Source organism: Dreissena polymorpha, chromosome 14 (assembly GCF_020536995.1).
Source record: "Dreissena polymorpha isolate Duluth1 chromosome 14, UMN_Dpol_1.0, whole genome shotgun sequence".
NCBI lineage: Eukaryota > Metazoa > Mollusca > Bivalvia > Myida > Dreissenidae > Dreissena > Dreissena polymorpha.
The window spans coordinates 3,535,992-3,555,641 of NC_068368.1; positions in this window are offsets into that span (position 1 = coordinate 3,535,992).

Consider the following 19,650-nt stretch of genomic DNA (forward strand, 5'->3'; position numbering starts at 1 on the left):
TTGTTTTAATATAAAGATGATACCTCTGAAACAGTTGGAATGATGTTCAGTAAAACGAACCAAACATCAGTCCGGATTGTAAAGGTTTTAATATAGTGTGTCTTTTGTAAACTAAGAAACAACATTCTAACATATCTATGTCAGTGATTTGCAATAAATGATCACTTCGGAAAAAAAGTACTTTCCGTTCATGGATTATTCTGTAATTTAGTTAGAGGCCGTATCAATTTTTCAATCAATAATTTGTCCTCATAGTACCTTACTGAAATATTAGGAAATTAACATTAATCACAAACAAAACTTTATTGTATTTATCTTAATGAATCTAACATTATCTACATCACATTATGTTGAACTTATATCTCCTTAATTTTCAAGAGATAACACCATACACAACCTACTTGTCATCGATCAGACCCGATCCAAGACTGAACTATTCATGGAGTATAAAGGGCATTTTCCATGCTAAGTCCACGGACCTTATTACCATGATTCAATAAAACGTATGAAAAAAAGATTCTTACCGTTCTTGCAGTTATATAATGCATCAAAACTAACTGTCCAGCGCCGTTTGAAACCTTAATTTATATACATGTCAACTGACCGACATTTTAAACACACGAGTGATTTTATTGGTCCAACGCGAAGGTGTGTCTTTACTCCTGAAGATTTCATACTTGAATCGGGTCTGATCGATGACGAGAAGTTCACGCGAGGTGTGTGTCGTGTTATTTCTTAAAAATTGACCCACCAGTTGTACAAATATAACAAGATATGTACATTTCCAGAAAGGAAATTCATTTCTGCTTTGAATAAGACCGCGTTCATGGAAATCGCTGCACAATAGATGAAGTTATGGCTGTTCAAAGCCATGCACCTTACTTTCGGGGCATTTTGAGTTGAATACCTTGTCAAATATATATATTTGATAGTTGACTTTTCGTTATAATTTGATTATTTTTCATTTAAAATGATGTTTTTACTAATTAATATGCTAGCCACGCGCTAACCACCTGTGATTTAACTATCGATTTGCAATTTCGCTCTCTTTATTAGCGCCTACAAATCCCATCTGTTTTCATCGTGATTCGTGGTATGTTCAAATACTCCTATCAGTCAGATGGAGTCGTCTGTGTCACGCAATTCGTTTCACGTGTTGTTGTTTTTTTAATTCTGCGATTACAGCTTGTGTATACCCGTTTAAAGTAGTTTTATTCAATGTAAAAAACCTAGCCTTAGCATACGAAGGGGTGAAACGGCTCACTAACATTGCAATGAATTGGTCGGAGTTATGTCCCTTAAATTACCTATAAATCCAAAGGTGTCATAGCACAAAACTAGCAAAACCATCACTGGGGGTAAACATATCATGTTAAAGTGACCTTTTCACAGATTTAGGCATGTATTGAAGTTTGTCAATACTTGCTTTAAATTGATAGAGGTTAACATGTATACTTAATACCGAGTAAAAAAAAAAAATTTACAGAAAGAAAAAAAGTAATCCTACTTTCGATTCGAACCACTGACCATTGGAATAAATGTCTTAAAGCACTCGGCCATCCGTGCTTATACTGTGAGTTACGAGTTTATATATATATATAAGCAATCCACGTAGTGTCACAAAATGTAACAATAACGATTTTGTCAGTCTCTTTTGCATTAAAGGGACCTTTTCACACAGTTTTTTGCATGTTTTGAAGTTTTCATTAAATGCTTTAATTTTGAGAAACGTAAACATTGGAACCAAAAAACTCCATTAAAACAAGAATGGAATTAAAGAAAGATAAAATGTAACCACAACTGGGCTCGAACCACCGACCCTTACAGTTAAAGTCTAGCACTTATACCACTTGGCCATCCGTGCTCATGCAGTGAGTGGTGTATTTTATACATTATAGAAGCAATCCTCGGAATGTCACAATTTAAAACGATAGCAACAGAACTCTCCAAATTAGTTAAAGGGGCATTTTCACAGATTTTGGTATGTATTGTTTGTTATTATATGCGTTATATTGATAAATGTAAACATTGAATCTAAAAAGCTACAGTAAAAAGGCAAGAATAATATTAAAGAAATAAAAAAGTAACCCTAAACCGGGCTCGAACCACTGACCCCAGGAGTAAAAGTCTTACGCTTAGACCACTCGGCCATCGATGCTCATTCAATGAGTGATGTATTTTATACTTTATATAAGCAATTCTCGTAGTTTCACAAAATATAGCTACAACAACATAACTCTTCAAATTATTCAATTATTTCGCTTTGCAACGCTTTATAATTTTCAGGTTTTAAATCGTCAAAATATGCTTATAATAGATATTTTAGAGCACGGTAAATGTTGAGTATTACTGTTTCCTCACAAATATCATAACTACAACGAAAATTTGCGAATCTAAAACATTTTTTTTAATGTTGTCAATTTACCAGGGGGTGGATCGTACGCAAGTAACTGGCGTGGCGTAAGTGAGAAAAATAGGAACTGGTGGTTAATGGGTGAATTGTGAATGTTTTCGTCGGAATTTTTGAAAGGTTTGTACATTTACCATATTTATTCGACATTGTCCTTACGCACAAGATGATCTACTGATATTCATTTAACCTCGGTATAAATCCTGTAGATGCATTAATAATATTAAACAAGTTATTGAAGACTTTATACGCAAATGCCTCATTGTTTACGATTAACACGGTTAATTTTATGTGCATTTTGAAACCATATATAAGGATTTCTCAGCAGTTTTCATGGAAAGGTGGACTCAATAACCATTATAGTTTACCTTGTATCAGCACCAGGATGCTTCCAAAAGGCAATCACAATATATGCATCAAAATTTGAAAATTAAACCCCGTTTCAATAACTGGTGAGCACCGTACCCCCACTTTCAGTAACTGGTGTTTATTCAATAGTCAGAGTACACAGAAAAAAGAAAACATAATAAAATTTATTTTATGTGTTATTACAGATGGAATCGTCCAACGGAGATCAAATTCAATGGGAAGTGTGCGGTGCTGCATTATCATGTGCATACTCTTTAAAGCGGCGCATGCAGATTCATAGTGATTCCACATACGAGTGCGATTTTCCAGAGTGCGGAAAAACATTCAAGTGTAAAAAAAAATCTCTGCAGCGTCACACCCGTTCCCACACCGATGGTCCAAAAGTCTGTAGTCAGTGTGGGAAGGAGTTCACAACGACGTATTGGCTTAACAAGCATGAAAATGAGATTCACCGAGGCAAAGCATCGAAGTATTCATGGAGTGTGTGCGAAGCCATGTCAGTCAGGATACGCACTTCAACAACATTTGAGTTGACATTCGGATGAAAAAAATACACCCGTGAAGCATGTTCGAAGTCATACAAAACTCCATCAATTCTTCGAATACACAAATGCAGCCCTCCGGATGATGGAAAAGGAAAGCATGCCTGTGCAACATGCACCAAAACATTTAAGACAATGAGGCTGTTGAAACAGCACATGGATAAGCACGATGCTCCCAAATTTTCTTGTCACGTCTGTGGAAAAATGTTCAAATGGAAGCATTGCATGAAAAATCATATTAAGCAATGTTGTGTGGAAATTAATCAAGAGTAATTCTAACACCCTTTCTTGTAAAACTACAACGTTTGCCACTGTTTCCCTGTTTGTTATTTCATTGTTTGAATTGCTTGTTTTTAAGTTGAGTGCCATTTTTTGCTTAATTAACAAAATTCCTATTCAAACCAAAAATCACAATATTTCCTTTAATTTGAGCTTTATCGTCGTTTTAATGTTACTAATCAGGAAATCAACACTGACAGTCTTTTTGAAGTTATTTTTCTCGAATGTTTTGAAACTTGTAGGCTTGCATCCGTTCTTTTATAAATAGGATAGGAAAAATAGATATTAATAATTAAGTTATCACAGTTGATTTTTTAAAAGTATTTTGTTTACAAGCTGTATGTTCTATACTACGAGTAGACATTCTGGAACTGAGCGTTTGCTTTTGTATACACTTAGTTGTTTTTGTTCTTATTTCTCAATATGTACATTCCAATTATATGCGATTTTGAAAAAAATTCACAAGGACACATAGATAATCAAAAAATATGTATACATTGTGTTCGGATTTCGGCATTTTCATTGTTAATATATTTAAAAATATTTTGTGGTGGAATTCATGAAAAGATTTTATATAGTATGGGTTTTGGTGCTAGTTAAGTTTCGTATAAGTGACATAAACCATACATTAATAACGTCATATACTTTTCTAGTCGTTTAAAGTTGGCATGGAGTCTGAGTGTGTTCATATTTTATTGTGATAAATATCCCCCCATTCCGAACCGCTGTGATTGTCATTACAAATAGTAATGTGATTTTATGTTTCATTATTATTACATTCGTAAATAGTAACACAGTGTGTGTTAATACCATGAATCGTGTGCTGAGAAAACTGGGCATAATGCATGTGCGAAAAGTGTCCCAGATTAGCCTGTGCAGTCCGCACTGCTAATCAGGAACGACACTTTCCGCCTAAATTGAATTTTTCCTAAAAAGAGACTTTATTTAAAAGAAAAATGTCATAAAAGCGGAAAGTGTCGTCCCTGATAAGCTTGTGCGGACTGCATAGGCTAATCTGTGACGACACTTTACGCACAAGTATTATGTCGAGTTTTCTCAGAACGCGGCTCCCGTGTTTCTAGTCAATTTACATTTATTTGAATTTATTTTGAATAATTATTTAAATGTAAATAAACGTAACAATAATTAAAGTACATTCTAGTATGTCTTATTTGTATGGAACAGATCATGCGTATTATATAATACAGATTCGAGCAGTCATGTAAAACGCAAACGTGAACAGTTTTACCAGCAATGCAATTTATTCAGGAAAAACGTTAATATTTATAGTTCGCTGTACTTGTCCCACGGATTTAAGCCACAAAACGGGTAACACAACTTTTACCGTGTCACACAAATATTAGTTACTATTAATCTCATTCTGATCAAAATTCCGCGAACACTTTAAACAAGAAAACACGGCCTCGTTGAATCTTGTTATTTGTCTATTATGCACATTATCTGACAAAGCTTGTGCATGATTTCCGGGAGACAAATATTGTTCCCACATATCCGTGGCATTACTTATTCTTTGCTTATACAAAATCATTTAGTTATGATTAAAACAACATTGTTTATACGAATCCCTTTTTAATGTCAAAGTCACTTTAAATCAGCTATTACAAAAAGAGCATTATTTGTTTTATTTAGAGTTCTTTTAAATAATTAGATGGAATGCCATGTCTTAACGAAGGTAGTATTTTTGATTCATTAACGTTGAAGTGTTCCCGAATCGACTGAACGCCTTTCGGAATTCCACCGAGGTTGCTTATCGTTCTCTTCTTTCCTTTGTGCGGAGCCCGAATGTCAAACTCATGGTTTCTGAAACAGAAAGCTAAGTTGTGAGGAATGGGATTATAACTGCACAAAGGCCCGTATTAACAAATGTTGAAAGGCTAAAATATAGACTCAGACTGAGATTTTCAATCAATTATCTAGCGATTTTAAATCATGCATAATGAATGAAAAGTGGTCTTTGTGTAAATCTCTTTATAGTAAATGTGATTTTAGTATGACACAAATTGTAGATAAAATGATAGTTCGATTCTTTTTTAAGTCTGAGTCTATAATTCAGACGAAAACGTTCATGAATTCAAGCCTTGTTTTATGTACACATACCAAGTGTGCTTTTTTTAAGAAACACCAGTTACTGAAAGTGGGGGCACTGTGCTCACCAGTTATTGAAATGGGGTTTAATTTTCGAATTTTGATGCATATATTGCGATTGCCTGTTGGAAGCATCCTGGTGGTCATAAAAGGTAAACTATAATGGTTTTTGAGTCCATCTTTCCATAAAAACTGCTGAGAAACCCTTATATATGGCATAAAAATGCATATACAATGAACCGTGTCAATCGTAAACAATGAGAATCTTGTGCATAAAGTCTTCAATAACTTTTGTAATATTGATAATTTATCAATAGGATTTATACCGAGGTTAAATGGATTTCAGAAGATCATCCTGCGCCTAAGTATAATGTCGAATAAGTATCGTAAATGTACAAACCTTTCAAAAACTCCGACGAAAACATTCACAATTCACCCATTAACCGCCATTTTGAACACCAGTTACTATTTTTCTCACTTACGCCACGCCAGTTACTTGCGTACGATCCACCCCCTGAATTTACCAAAACGTTGTCAAGTTTCTTAATCATCAAAAGATGCATATAATGGATATTTTAGAGCATTGTTTTACCTCCTCTCCGTTTTGCAATGTGTATGAATTACCCTAAAATCATTCATTTTAAAGTATATAGCGAACTTATTAATATACTATTTCTATCATGTAAATAATTTTTAGATTCATTCTGAGCTTGACCAGAAACAAAATAAGCCAATAGTTCCTAATATTTCTTAATGGCTACTAAAATCTCTGATTGTGAACACAAATTTCGTAAATACGTTGTAACGTAAGCATATTGTATCACTTTCTTGGGTAAATTGACAGTTTGACATGATCAAAGGGAAACTATTTTCTGTTGTGTAACCGTAAATCAACATCGTTCTCGTCAAACAAAATGGCTTCCTTTGCATATCGATCAAATAGCTAAACTAATCGTATACTATAATCGTAAAGGATGACAGAAGTCTTGGCAGATGTAGCAGCTTTGGCACATTACTAAGAGGGAGTTATTTAAGTGGTTGGTTACAGTACATAGTGTTAATGCATTGTTAGGAAATCATTTAATTGCATCATCTTTTACAAAGGCAGTCCTGTACGAAAACCCTGTTTTCTATTTGTGCGCAAATTGGACATATTAAGGGAAAGGTTACATACTGCCAGTTTGATAATAACCACTGATGATTCTTGTTCTTCTCCTTCAGATACAACAATCCTTTTGTAAAGAATACTTTGTGCCGGCGCATATACGTTTAGAGGCATACAATGTACAGAGATGCTCAGCTGGGTGTTACCTAATAAATAACGGGAGTTATTAAATTCCATTGGATGACTGTTCTCTGGTAGAATGAAAATTTATATGAGCCTTTTGAGGTTTGTATGTGTTTTATACAGTGGACACTGCTGAGTCTGGTCGACAGGAACAATAAGGTTATTGGGAGGAGTGATGAAAACTACATGATGAATAATTTTATATAGCATGATGAGACGTTTTTTTAGTGAGGGCCAATTTAGGGTGTCTATTATATTATTTACTGAACTTACTGTGTATAGTGATATCTGTTTTTTTATGAATCTAGCTGCTCGTCGTTGTTCTATTTCCAGTAGATTTGTTTGAACTTTTGTATGTGGGTCCCAGGCAGTGGAGGAGTATTCTAATTTAGACCTGACGATTGCATGATCTTTCACTATTGATGAGTTCATTTTTGAGGTTGCGGCGAAGAAATCATTACGCCTGGATTGGCAAGGTATGTATCTCTTGATACAGAAAAATGGTACATAGTTTACGAAAATAAACCGCCATTTAGTCAATTAATCGCTTAAAATGTTAATGGAGGTGATTTTTCTGTGTCAAGAGATACCTACCTTGTATATATATATATATATTGATAAAAAATGTTGTTTTATGACATATTGTGAGTGTTAAAGTGACTTGGCAACGCGCCCAACACCTGTGGGTAAAACGCGCGTTTTGGCAGCCCCATTTCGACAAAAGCCCCATACAACAGAAAACACATACTAAAAGTTAATATTTTATCTCTATCTCTGTTTACTGACAACCACTCTTTCGAGGGAAAAGGTGCGCGTCAGGAATATCGTGAGAATGAAAAGCAAAAAGGACCCAACAAAGGATATTGTTGGGTATTAAGAATAACAGCTTGAAATCTCCAGAAGAATGGAGAGAAACTAAGTGGTTTAAAGAGTTGGGTCAAATTGACAGATAAAAGTGAGGGTTAAAAACATAATTTAAGAGACTAGTACCGCATATTTACCACTGCCCTCTTAAACTTTGCGAGATCCGGTAGATAGCGATCTATCTATCTATCTATCTATCTATCTATCTATCTATCTATCTATCTATCTCTCTATCTCTCTATCTCTCTATCTCTCTATCTCTCTATCTATCTATCTATCTATCTATCTATCTATCTATCTACCTATCTACTCTGTATACTGCCAACCGTTCTTTCGAGTATTATAGACAGGGAAAATGTGCGCGTCAGCAACATTAGTGAGTGTGAAAGGTTAAAAGGACCCAACAAAGGATTTTGTTGGGTAGTGAGACTAAAAGCTTAAAATCTCCAGAAGAATGGAGAGAAATCAAGTGGTTAAAAGAGTTTAGTGAAGGTGACAGATAAAAGTGAGGGTTAAAAACATCATTTAACAGACTAGTATCGCACATTTACCACTGCCCTCTTAAACTGTTCAAAATCGGATAGGGTAGCGATATCAGCTGAGAGCTTGTCCCATAGTGTGATGCTGTGTGGGAAAACGGAGTAATAGTGGTAGAGTGATCCTGTCTGTACCTTTTGTAGATACAGTGGGTGCATGTGCCTAGTGAAGCGGATTGGTGCTTTTATATATTGTCGGAGCGGTATGGCAACAAGGTTGTGATAGATTTTGTAGAACATGATGAGTTTGCTGTCATTTCTACGATCTTCGAGCGATCTCCAGCCAAGATCTTGTACCATGCCCGAGACACTGGAAAAGTGAAAGTAATCTCGCTGCACCCAGCATGCAGCCAGGTTCTACACACTTTCCACTTGATTGATGGCAGTTTTGGTCCATGGGCTCCAGACAGTGGAAGCGTATTCAACTTGTGGTCGGACCAGAGACTTGTATGCAAGTTCTCGTACCTTTTTATTTTGTGTTGTGATGTTCCTTTTAATAAAGCCTACTATCTTAAGTTAGAATACCCTCGAAGTCAGCAATATACTCAAGACACATATAGGATTTTAGAATTAGCCACATAAGAAATGTCTTAGATTGTTAAATGGCTTGTATGCAAGAAGAGAAAAGGAACTCTTTAGAAATTACGTACTACAGAGGGATACTCAATGTTTTAGTTGAATGTGACCTATGATGGCGGCGTTTGACAACGCATTTTGTAAACGAATTGAAAATATACATTTTAGTAAAGAATATAAAACTTATAATGACATGACAAAGGTAAATATTTGTTTTTTATTTGTATAAATCTGAAATAACTATTCATTAACGATGGTCTTATTCCTTCAATGTCAATAGTTCAAACTAATGAATCGTCAACTGTACATTTTGTAAAGAAAGATGAATGAGTTGCTCCCCTTTTCTTTAAAGATCACAATACACTTAATATTTTCCCTATTTTATTCAATCTAAAAGCGAAAACTTAAAGCGAAATTAAATGCAGTATTTTGCACATAGAGACCCTCATAACCATACCTTTTCGTAAAGGTCATTCTAAGCTGATCGATTTAAGAATTAAAACATACATCTACATCTACGGTATGCTCCCGAACAATCAATCATGATTAAAATTGGGAGGGGCGTTGTCAGGGAAACCAGTGTAAGTCAGTTCAAAAGTGCATTTAAAAGAGAAAGTATTTGAGATATATACAGTAAAGTAAGAATAATCCAGAAGTGCAGTGTTAGGTTAAAAATAAAAACAGGGGCTACAACTTAGAATTTATCCTCCCCGAGTCTCGTTTTGAAGGAATCGAGACCGGGTATGGAAGACCGTTCTAATACTTTTTAGTTCGGGAAAAAAAGGAGGTCATGTGATACTGGTTGCGTGATTTGGGGATTTAAAAGTATAAGTTTCTTTTAGGGTTAAGGTGACTAGCTGGTGTTGAATTTTGTTTAGCATTGTGAGGGAGTTGGTCATGCAGCGATGGGCAAGGGTGTTCCAATGAAGGGTCTGCAGCATATGGGTGACACTACTGGTGTATGCATAATCATTGATGACATACTGGACTGCTGCTCGTTGGACCCCTTCTAGTTTATTAACCAAATAATTTTGCCAGGGATGCCACACAACTGAAAAATATTAAAGTTGTGGGCATTCGTACGTCGTATAGGCAGCTTCCTCAACCTTGATATTCTGGGTCCTAACGTTTCTCTTAATGACATGGAGGGAGTTTTTGGCCTTAAATGATATATTATTTATGTGTTTTGACCAGTTTAAATCCTTAGTTAGGGTAACCCCAAGGTACTTGGCATTGACAGTTGATATTAATTCAGTATTATGGAGGGTGTAGGGGAATATGATGGGGTTTCTTTTTCTAGTGACACGTAACACCTTGCACTTATCAGGATTAAATTTCATTGCCCAATCTCTTTCCCATTGTTCTAGTTGGTAGAGGTCATTTTGGAGTTGTACTGAATCGGACTGGGACTTGATTGACAGGTAGACTACAGTGTCGTTAGCAAATAACCTAGCCTTACTTTTTGTACTGTCAGGGAGGTCATTTATATAGGTCAGGAAGAGGCAATGACCTATGACTGCCTCTGTGGGACACCAGACATAACTGGGAGTTCATCCGAGATATGACCCTCAACCGCAACTCTCTGTGTACGGTTACTGAGGAAGGATCTAATCCAGGATGTGACCTCTAAGTTCACCCCAAGCTTGGATAATTTGTGGATAAGCTTGTGGTGATCGACCTTATCGAATGCTTTAGAGAAATCCATTACAATTACGTCAGTGTGTTGACCATTTTCTAGAGAGTCAAATAGTTCTTGGAAAAACTAATCAGCTGTGTCTCGCAGCTATGTTTTGACCTAAATCCATGTTGAAAAGGGGAAAGTAGCTGGTGCTTATAAAAGTGGGACATTTTAAGTTTGAGACAATTATGTGTTCAATCAGTTTAGAGACAATACATGTAAGTGATATGGGTCTGTTATTGCTTGGTTTTGACCTTGATCCGTTCTTAAACACAGGGGCTATAGTTGCTTTCTCCCAGTCTGATGGAACGATACCTGAGCTAAGGGATAATTGGAATATCTTACACAACTTTGTGAAGTTCTTTAAGGATCCGTGGTGAAATCTGGTCTGGGCCGGATGCTTTACTGGGGCGGAGACCACTCAAGAGTTTATCCACACCTTCTTCTGTAATAGTTATTGAGGGCATTTGAGACTTCAACTTGTTTATAAAGGTGATACAGGCCTGCTTCAGACTGAAGGCTTTTATGCTGGCTGTTTTCTAGTGGAATGTTACCTTTTTCTGTGCAATTTTTGGCCTGGAGCGAAGCCCATAGGCCATAGTACTGACACCGATTTCTGAGACGAGCTGACTTGGCTGGCTGCCAAAACCAAATTTGTATAACTCCGATTTACCACTTAATAAGTGCGTGCGCAATAAAAGTAGTTCTTCGCAGATCCCAATAACCCGGCTTGTAAATACAGAACATCACTATATAACTATATAACAGTGTCATACAAAGTGTAAAAAATATTATTGAATCAAAATTGTTAAGCATTGGCTACGACAAAAATTTTATTGTTTACATATTCATGCGAGAATAAGTTCCTCACTGTACGGTCACTAACTACCGTTTCGCGGAGTTTGTCAAAACAATAGCAACTTGTTTGCCATTAATAATAGTTTTACTTTGAACTTTAATACATGTAAAAAAAACATTATTGAATCAAAATTGTTAAGCATTGGCTACGACACAGTATTTATTGTTTACATATTCATGCGAGAATAAGTTGCTCACTTGACGGTCTCTAACTACCGTTTCGCGGACTTTGTCAAAACAATAACAACTTGTTTGCCATTAACTTTGAACTATAATCTAAACCAATAAAAATAAGTCAGTGGACCTTTATTTTTCCGTATTTTCTCTTGATTTTTACATGGTTTAAATTAACCTCAGCTTTACTAAAAATGAATACAGTAGGGCACAGTCGACAGTGACAATTTTCGGATAAACTTCCTGGATTTTGTCAAAGATAAATTAAAATAAGTTTTTCATTTGTTTTTCTCATTAAAAAAATCAAAGTTGGTCTTATAGGATGGAATCTCATGTTTAATGAATCTATTACACCAATCATGATGTTTGTATGAGCCGTTTTGGCGGTCATAACGACGATTTTAGACGCGGTTTATGTGTCTGTTTGCCTAGGTAGTTGTCAAAATCTTAAACACTTCTCAATTTATCATTTGTTGTTGAACTTTTCTATAATGACAATATTAACATTTCGTTGAACAATTTACGGGCATATATTCCCTTAGACGTATTCTACTTTCATTTTATGTACTTAAAATTATTGTATTACATTTAACAGACTGTGAACTGAGCAAGGTTGTATTAAAAACTAATATCAAATTTATGTTGCAAATCTTTGTGCAATCTCACAACGACATGTTAGCGATGACAATTCCATGCGAAATGATAGCAATAATGCATATGTCAGGAATGTGTTTGGCAAATCCTGATGCAACCTGAGCTTACCAAGTTTACTGACAGTTTGGACTCTGTGTGGATGATAATATGGACAATATATTGTGTTCATGTTGTGTTGTGATTGACATTTTTTAACAGATAAGATTTTGTAATCCAGACTTAACAGGTGATTTTTCTTCAAAGAATAAATACAATACTTTTTTATTGATGTGCATGAATTTGAGTACAAAATATCAACAATGTGTATCTTGTGTTGTTTTTCCAATAAGTCTGTCATCCATAGATAATATATTAAGTATGAGAAGCGAATATTTGTTTTACATTTTTGTTGTTTCAGCACACCATGTCAGATACATGAAAATATAGTTTATGCCCCCAACGAACGGCATATAGTTTTCGCACTGTCCGTTTGTCAGTCTGTCTGTCCTCCGTAACACGTTTCGTGTTCACTCTCTAATTCAAGTAGTTCTGATCCGATCTCCAAACTTGGTCAGAAGTTGCATCCGGATAATGTCTAGGTCAAGACGAACATGGGTCATGCCGGGCCAAAAACTATGTCATAGGGTCACTTAGTGCGTTTCAAACATTCAGCATGGTGTCCGCTCTCTAATTCAAGTAGTTTTCATTCAATCTTTCTCAAACTTTGTCAGAAGTTGTATCTACATAATGTCTACGCCAAGTGTGAACATGGGGCATGCCGGGCAAAAAACTAGTTCACTGGGTCACTTAGTGCGTTTTAAACATTCAGCTTGGTGTCCGCTCTCTAATTCAAGTAGTTTTCATCTGATCTTCACCAAACTTGTTCACAAGTTTTATCTAGATGGTCTCTAGGCCAAGTTAGAACATGCATGCAAAGAATTGGCAGAAAAAACAAGCATCTACAAACTGCAGCAGATGACATATGTAACAAACAAAATTGAAATATTGAACACCTGTTATGTAGCAAACTAATAGCTAAATAAAATAAAGGCGATGTATATCTCAAAAACATTTACACACTTATGCTTTTATGTAGTGACAAAGTTACAGTTGGGGACATCCGTGTCGTGTGGACACATTTGTTTGATTAATGATAAACAATTCATTCATAGTGATCTAACTATAAAATAGTCTTTACACGATAAGAAATACATTGTATTGTATGCCTGCTAATATTGTGGTCTTAAAATAATATCACTAGTACTGTTGTAGTTCATTTAAACCTCAAGATATGTGATGTTAACGTATGTGTTCATGTTATGTTTGTATGTGATTTATTTTTACATGTAAATGAATATTTTGCTGTTTAAAGTTCAATCTATAGTGAGTTAATTAGTGACGTGTGCCATTAAATATGTAGTGCTAATTGCTTTAATTTTGTTTTAGTTGAAAATCATGTTTTCGAATCTCTACGTATGAAATGCACCAGTGAATTTGGTTTGACACTTATGCAAAGATTAATAATATATTAACTTCAAATACATTGTTGATCACAAACAGCATGCATATGCAATCCACAAATCACTGTTTCCATGGCAACTGTTAACTTAATGTATTTTGTCTACTTAATTTTATCAATCATGGAACAAAATTGAATTGCTAAATAAACAAAATAGTGTCTGGCAGACAGACACACAACACAAATTGTATCATGAGGAGTTATTCGTTTTAGTTTTAAGTTCATAGCTGTACAAAATGTTCAATATCTGAATACACACTTTTTTCCAGAAAATGTGCATATATTTATGTATATAATAAACATGTTAATGATGTTCCATATCCGTCCAGAACATATTTTGTTGATTTTCTGTGGTTTTTAGGCTTAAATTCTTTAAAATAGTAATAAATATGAAAAATAATATTTTTTGTTTCCATGGCAACCATGAGTATTTACGGATTAATATTAGTACAATAAATTCAGTACTTTGAAATTAATTATATTCATCCAGATACGCGATCAATGGAGATATTATCAACACAAACTGATCAGCATAACATGTACCGATACTGGTTGAATAAGGACGTCATTTCATCCAAAACGGGCATTCAGCATTTATGACACACAAAAAGTGACAGACCCAGATGGGTCATAATCTCGTTCCCAGCCACATATCTTCACCGCCTATGTAGGATGGCCATGACTTAATGATCGACTATCCATTGTGACTTTTTGAAAAATGCAGCTGCAGCCTTGATTTTTATAAACCTGTTTATAATAATGCATACACATACTAAATCAATAAAAAAACTTCCGACAAAACGTCTTCTTAAAAAAAGATAGTTTGACTATGGATAAAGATATTGACATCTATATACATAGTCGAACTATCTTTTTTTTAAGAACTTTACTTCTTACCAAGCACACTTAATCTAGCCGCATGCCTTCAGCGTCTACGGCGCATTGATTTACTATTGTTTCGTATTTTATCATATTTCATGGATTAGGTAGTTAACACCTATTCTTACTCTATCAACACCTCCAAAAGATTAAACGAGAACAACAGTCGAAAGTGTAAAACATGCCTTCAAGTAAAATATGATGATTGTTTTAGAAAGTATATATACAGTCCTACACGACTGGATTATTTAGTATAATGTAACATATAAGACAGCTTTAAATATTTAAATCACGAAAAATAGGCACTTTTTGCTAATCATAATCCTATTTCCAATGTGCACGCCGAATTTCAGATCGATCTTTCATATAGAAATGCTTGAAAATGCATTTAATAATAATGCCTGATATGCCATCTGGTTTTCGCTTTCGGTGCTTCAATTTACAAAGGGCGTTCAAGAGTAAATAAAAAAATAACCTTACTTATACAAATCAGTCAATATACTGGAATTTTGTTACATGCTATGTCGAAAATAAATAAACAGTTATTAAAAAATGTTTATGTATTTATTCAGCACGAACTGGTGCACTTTAAGATACTTAAGACAAGTTTCTGTATGTGTTTTTTTTTTCACTGAAAAAGCAGTTTTTTTCTTTAAAATTCACATTGCTCATTAAATTCATGAAACAAAACGCATTTATTTCATGAAATTTACAAAAACGCATAATACCCCGCACAAAAATGTTGATTTTCTGTAAATACGGCTCCTTTGTGACGGGGCATGTTGTGTGTTTAGGTCACAACATGCTTATATTTTTCCTTTTTTAAATCAATGTAAAAGCGACAACTTTTAGTGAAAATAAATGCAAAATTTTGCACATAGACAAACTGTTTACATTTTCTTAAAGGGCATTCTAAGCTGAAACGATTTAAGAAGTAAAAAAGATATGTCATGTACAAACCAAGAAAGAACTTGACACAAAAAAATTAACTGTTTTTGCATCTTCATTTTTTCCGGCGGTTTTAAAGTGGAATTTAACTTTTTTTCAGTGCAATTTTTTATTATAGTCTCTAATTTAATCATATTTAAGGGATTAAGCAGTGAACAACTATTCTCCCCTATCAATATCTCCAAAATATTAAACGAGAACAACAGTCTACAGTGTAAAACATGCCTTCGAGTAAAATATGATGATTCAATTAGAGAGAACAGCCCTACATGACTTAATTATTTAGTATAATGGTAAATATGTAACCTTATTATCGTACGGTGATCTAGTATCGATAGGGACCTTGTATCAATGATGATGTTTACATTAAAAACGATACTCTCGTGATGACGTCAAACGCATGTGCTCCGTCTATAATAGCATAAAACCCAATCGTCGCATGACGTTGCTTATTTCTGAGACAAGACGCAAAACATTTAAAATACTCAGCACATAAAACCACAACAATATATTTGTCCGTACAGTTACAACACGAAAATAACTTTTACAGTAATATTACTGATGCAATGTACATACGTGATATTTAAAGGAAAAAGTGTGCGATCATAGTGTAAACGATTCTGTTTAAAAATACAATCCTATTACTCATTTAAACAATATTTATCTTGCAATTTACATCAGCATGACTTATATGGGAATGTATTGTGTTCGAATCGTTATTTTGCACACGATTGGACATTCCTTCAACTTCATATGATGATCATCTGCTAAATTTAATCAACAAAAGAGAAAAATGCTCTGGGGTTTTTGTTTCCAATCATTTGCAGTGTTAATGTTAGGCCATATGTAGCAATGTCTACGTGTTTGTGGTATTTTGGCAAAAATCGTATGCATTGTTGTATTGTGTTGCTTGCATGTGTTTACGAAAAACTATATAAATATTGTTTCAAGACAAATGTAACTGCACATTCCAATCAAGCACATTAAACTTAGGAGTCGGATATTTTTATAAAAATATATTCTTATATATCTCTATAATAAATATACATACACTCCAAATATGTCCACTGTGAATTTGCCTTATAAGAGGGTGATACAATTGTTGCACGTGGTAAATTTCTCTCGATTATCATTTGCAACTATTTATTTAACAAATTGTATCGTGCATAAAACAGATGAAGATCGGACACAAATATATGTTACTGTTCCATAAACTTAAAGTCTTCACTGTGACATTGGCTATACACCAGTAGATGTTCGACAAAAACAGATGTTATTATTTCACGGCAGTATGAAACTGACCATGGTTTACAGTTGTGCTAAGTTTGTTTTAGTCTCCGTCCCAATTCGTAAGAAAGTTGATTTTTGGACATAAAACATTAATCTACGCGGGCCACAGTCAGATTGTTTATATACATTTGTTTCAAGTGAAAGTCCTGCGTGTAATGTGTTATATATAAGATATATCAATTTCAAGTGCGAAAATTGTCTTTAATGCAAGAGCTAAATATTGTTCGCAACACTTTGTCTCAAAAGATGCTGAACATTTTTGCCAAATTAGACTTAGATCCTTGAACGTATGATTAAGGTTTTTTTCTGTACGCGATATAACATTTCAAAATATGCGAAATTGGTTCAGGAAGAATATATTATGCGCGACGCATAGTCTGATTTTCGTTATTTACAGTTATAAGTAATGTCATTATCATCTCAAGACCATGGAACGAAATGTCGACCGAAAAACTTTCTTATTAACGCATTAATTAAATACAACTAACCAACCAGCAATCAACACACGTTTGCTTATTTGTGTCATATCCCATTGGTTCTGTTGGCGCGATTGAGATTGCCAACACCCCGCAACGTCAAAACCAATATTGTAGGCGCCGCCACGATACATAAGGGTTCGTTTATACGTGTCAACGAGTTGGCGCCACGTGTGGACTTTTCTCGGATTTGTCGTTCTAGCAGGGTTGAGTTGAGGTACGCAAACACACAAGACCGTCAAAAAGAAAACGATAAAAAATGCATGTGTCGTCTTTAAAGACTATTGGAAATAAGAGCGGGTAAAAATGAAATTTATTTTATATAAAAAATCGTGTATAACGATCTGCATACGTTAATATTCAAAAATAATGTTTTTATGCTAAACGTGTTAAACACATGTTCATCAATTGACTAACAAACTGCCCCACATTTATTTAAGCTATTACACAATGATAGTAGTTGATACATTCTCGATAAATGCTTGTTTAAATGAGAATATTAAATTTGTATTTTACCATTTTCCTTAAAAGAAAACACACACAGAAACTGATAATCTTAAAATATAATCTAATTTCCAATCCGTGCATTGCAGCATTAAAAACGCCATTTAGTAACCGTGTAGACCAAATACTATTGTTTGTTTGTTCTGTGAGTGACTACAACATTCTGATCACATCAAACGATCAGTAAAATTATTCATACGTAAGGTATAGTAGTTTAGTTATATAATATGTTTTTCTCTAACATTATTTTTCCAGCATTTTGTATAAAATAATCTTAAAACGTTATTGGTATGCATTAAACAATATTTAACTTTGATGCACTAAACATGCACATTTAAGCAAATCTATTGGCATCCAATTATTTCGATGCATATAATATAAATACCTTATCCTGAAAAAGTATTTACGATTAAATGGATTGTGTATTCGTGTGTTTAAAATAGTAGGTGTTACAAACACATCCAACTTTATTTACGTTTTCACAAAGATTGCCTCTTTTATCCCCGAATTTCGATGCAAAATGTGAATATAATACATAGCTTAAACCTATCAGCATATCAGCGTACATAAGTATACATAAAGTGGTCTGTATTTTCTAGGTGTGTAAACGGACTGAACTATGTAAAGTTTATGTATGAGATAGGCTATAATACCTTACATAGTTCAGTCCGTTTACACACCTTGAAAGTGCAGACCACTTTATGAATACTTTGGTACTCTATTATTCAATCCATGTCTGAGTTAAATGTATTAAAAGTGTATGCCATTGTTATATTTCCAAATGCAACAATGAACTTGAGATGTCAAATATTAACCTTTAATTATTCCCATATTACTCCAAGTATCAATATATTGATGATGTGGTCAAATACAATAACACTAATACTAGTACAATACAATAAATGTGTTTAAAAGCAACCAATGCACCTTCGAGATCTGATTAAATCCTTAATAATTTGATAGCAATTTCATCACACAAACGTGTTTTCATGATTCTCAATTTTGAAAAGTATGGCTGTTCATCATTTACTTTTTCTTTCGTTTAAATTATCATCTAAAATATCCGCGTTTGTATACATTTTGTATAAAATGGTGTGCAATATCGCTAGCGTGTGGTGCTAGACATAATTATGGACGTTAGCAGAAGTCGTATTGTGCCATTGTATTTAATAATAACGCATGGGAAATAAGAAATACGTATAATACATATTATGATTAGTGTAGGTTGTTGGTATATATTTATGCACCGATCTCGCTTTTTATTGTCTTTTCTAAAATACCCAATATTTATTTATTTTTTAATTGTTTTTTGGACAATGTACAGAGATTTATTTTTGATGTTTATAATTTGAATGACCTGTGACTTTGTTTTATGTATATTATATTGACAGTTCATGTATACTCGTGGACGAATTGTCTACTGTAATATCAAATAAACTAAACTTTAATTCATTGAAAACTATAAATCTCAACATAAATACAATGATTTTGCAAAAAACTTGTAACCTATCCGCTACCCACTAAAATCCGCTATACACCGATCGACTGTACTAAATATTTTACCATTTATTATTCAACTATTAATCCAACTAGCACTTATATTTGGCTGTGTGGTCAAATACCAGAACAATAATACTAGTACAATACAAAACGTGGGTTAACACGCAATTTGACGCAAACAACGTGCCTTCGAGATCGGATTTAATCCTTAATAATTAGAT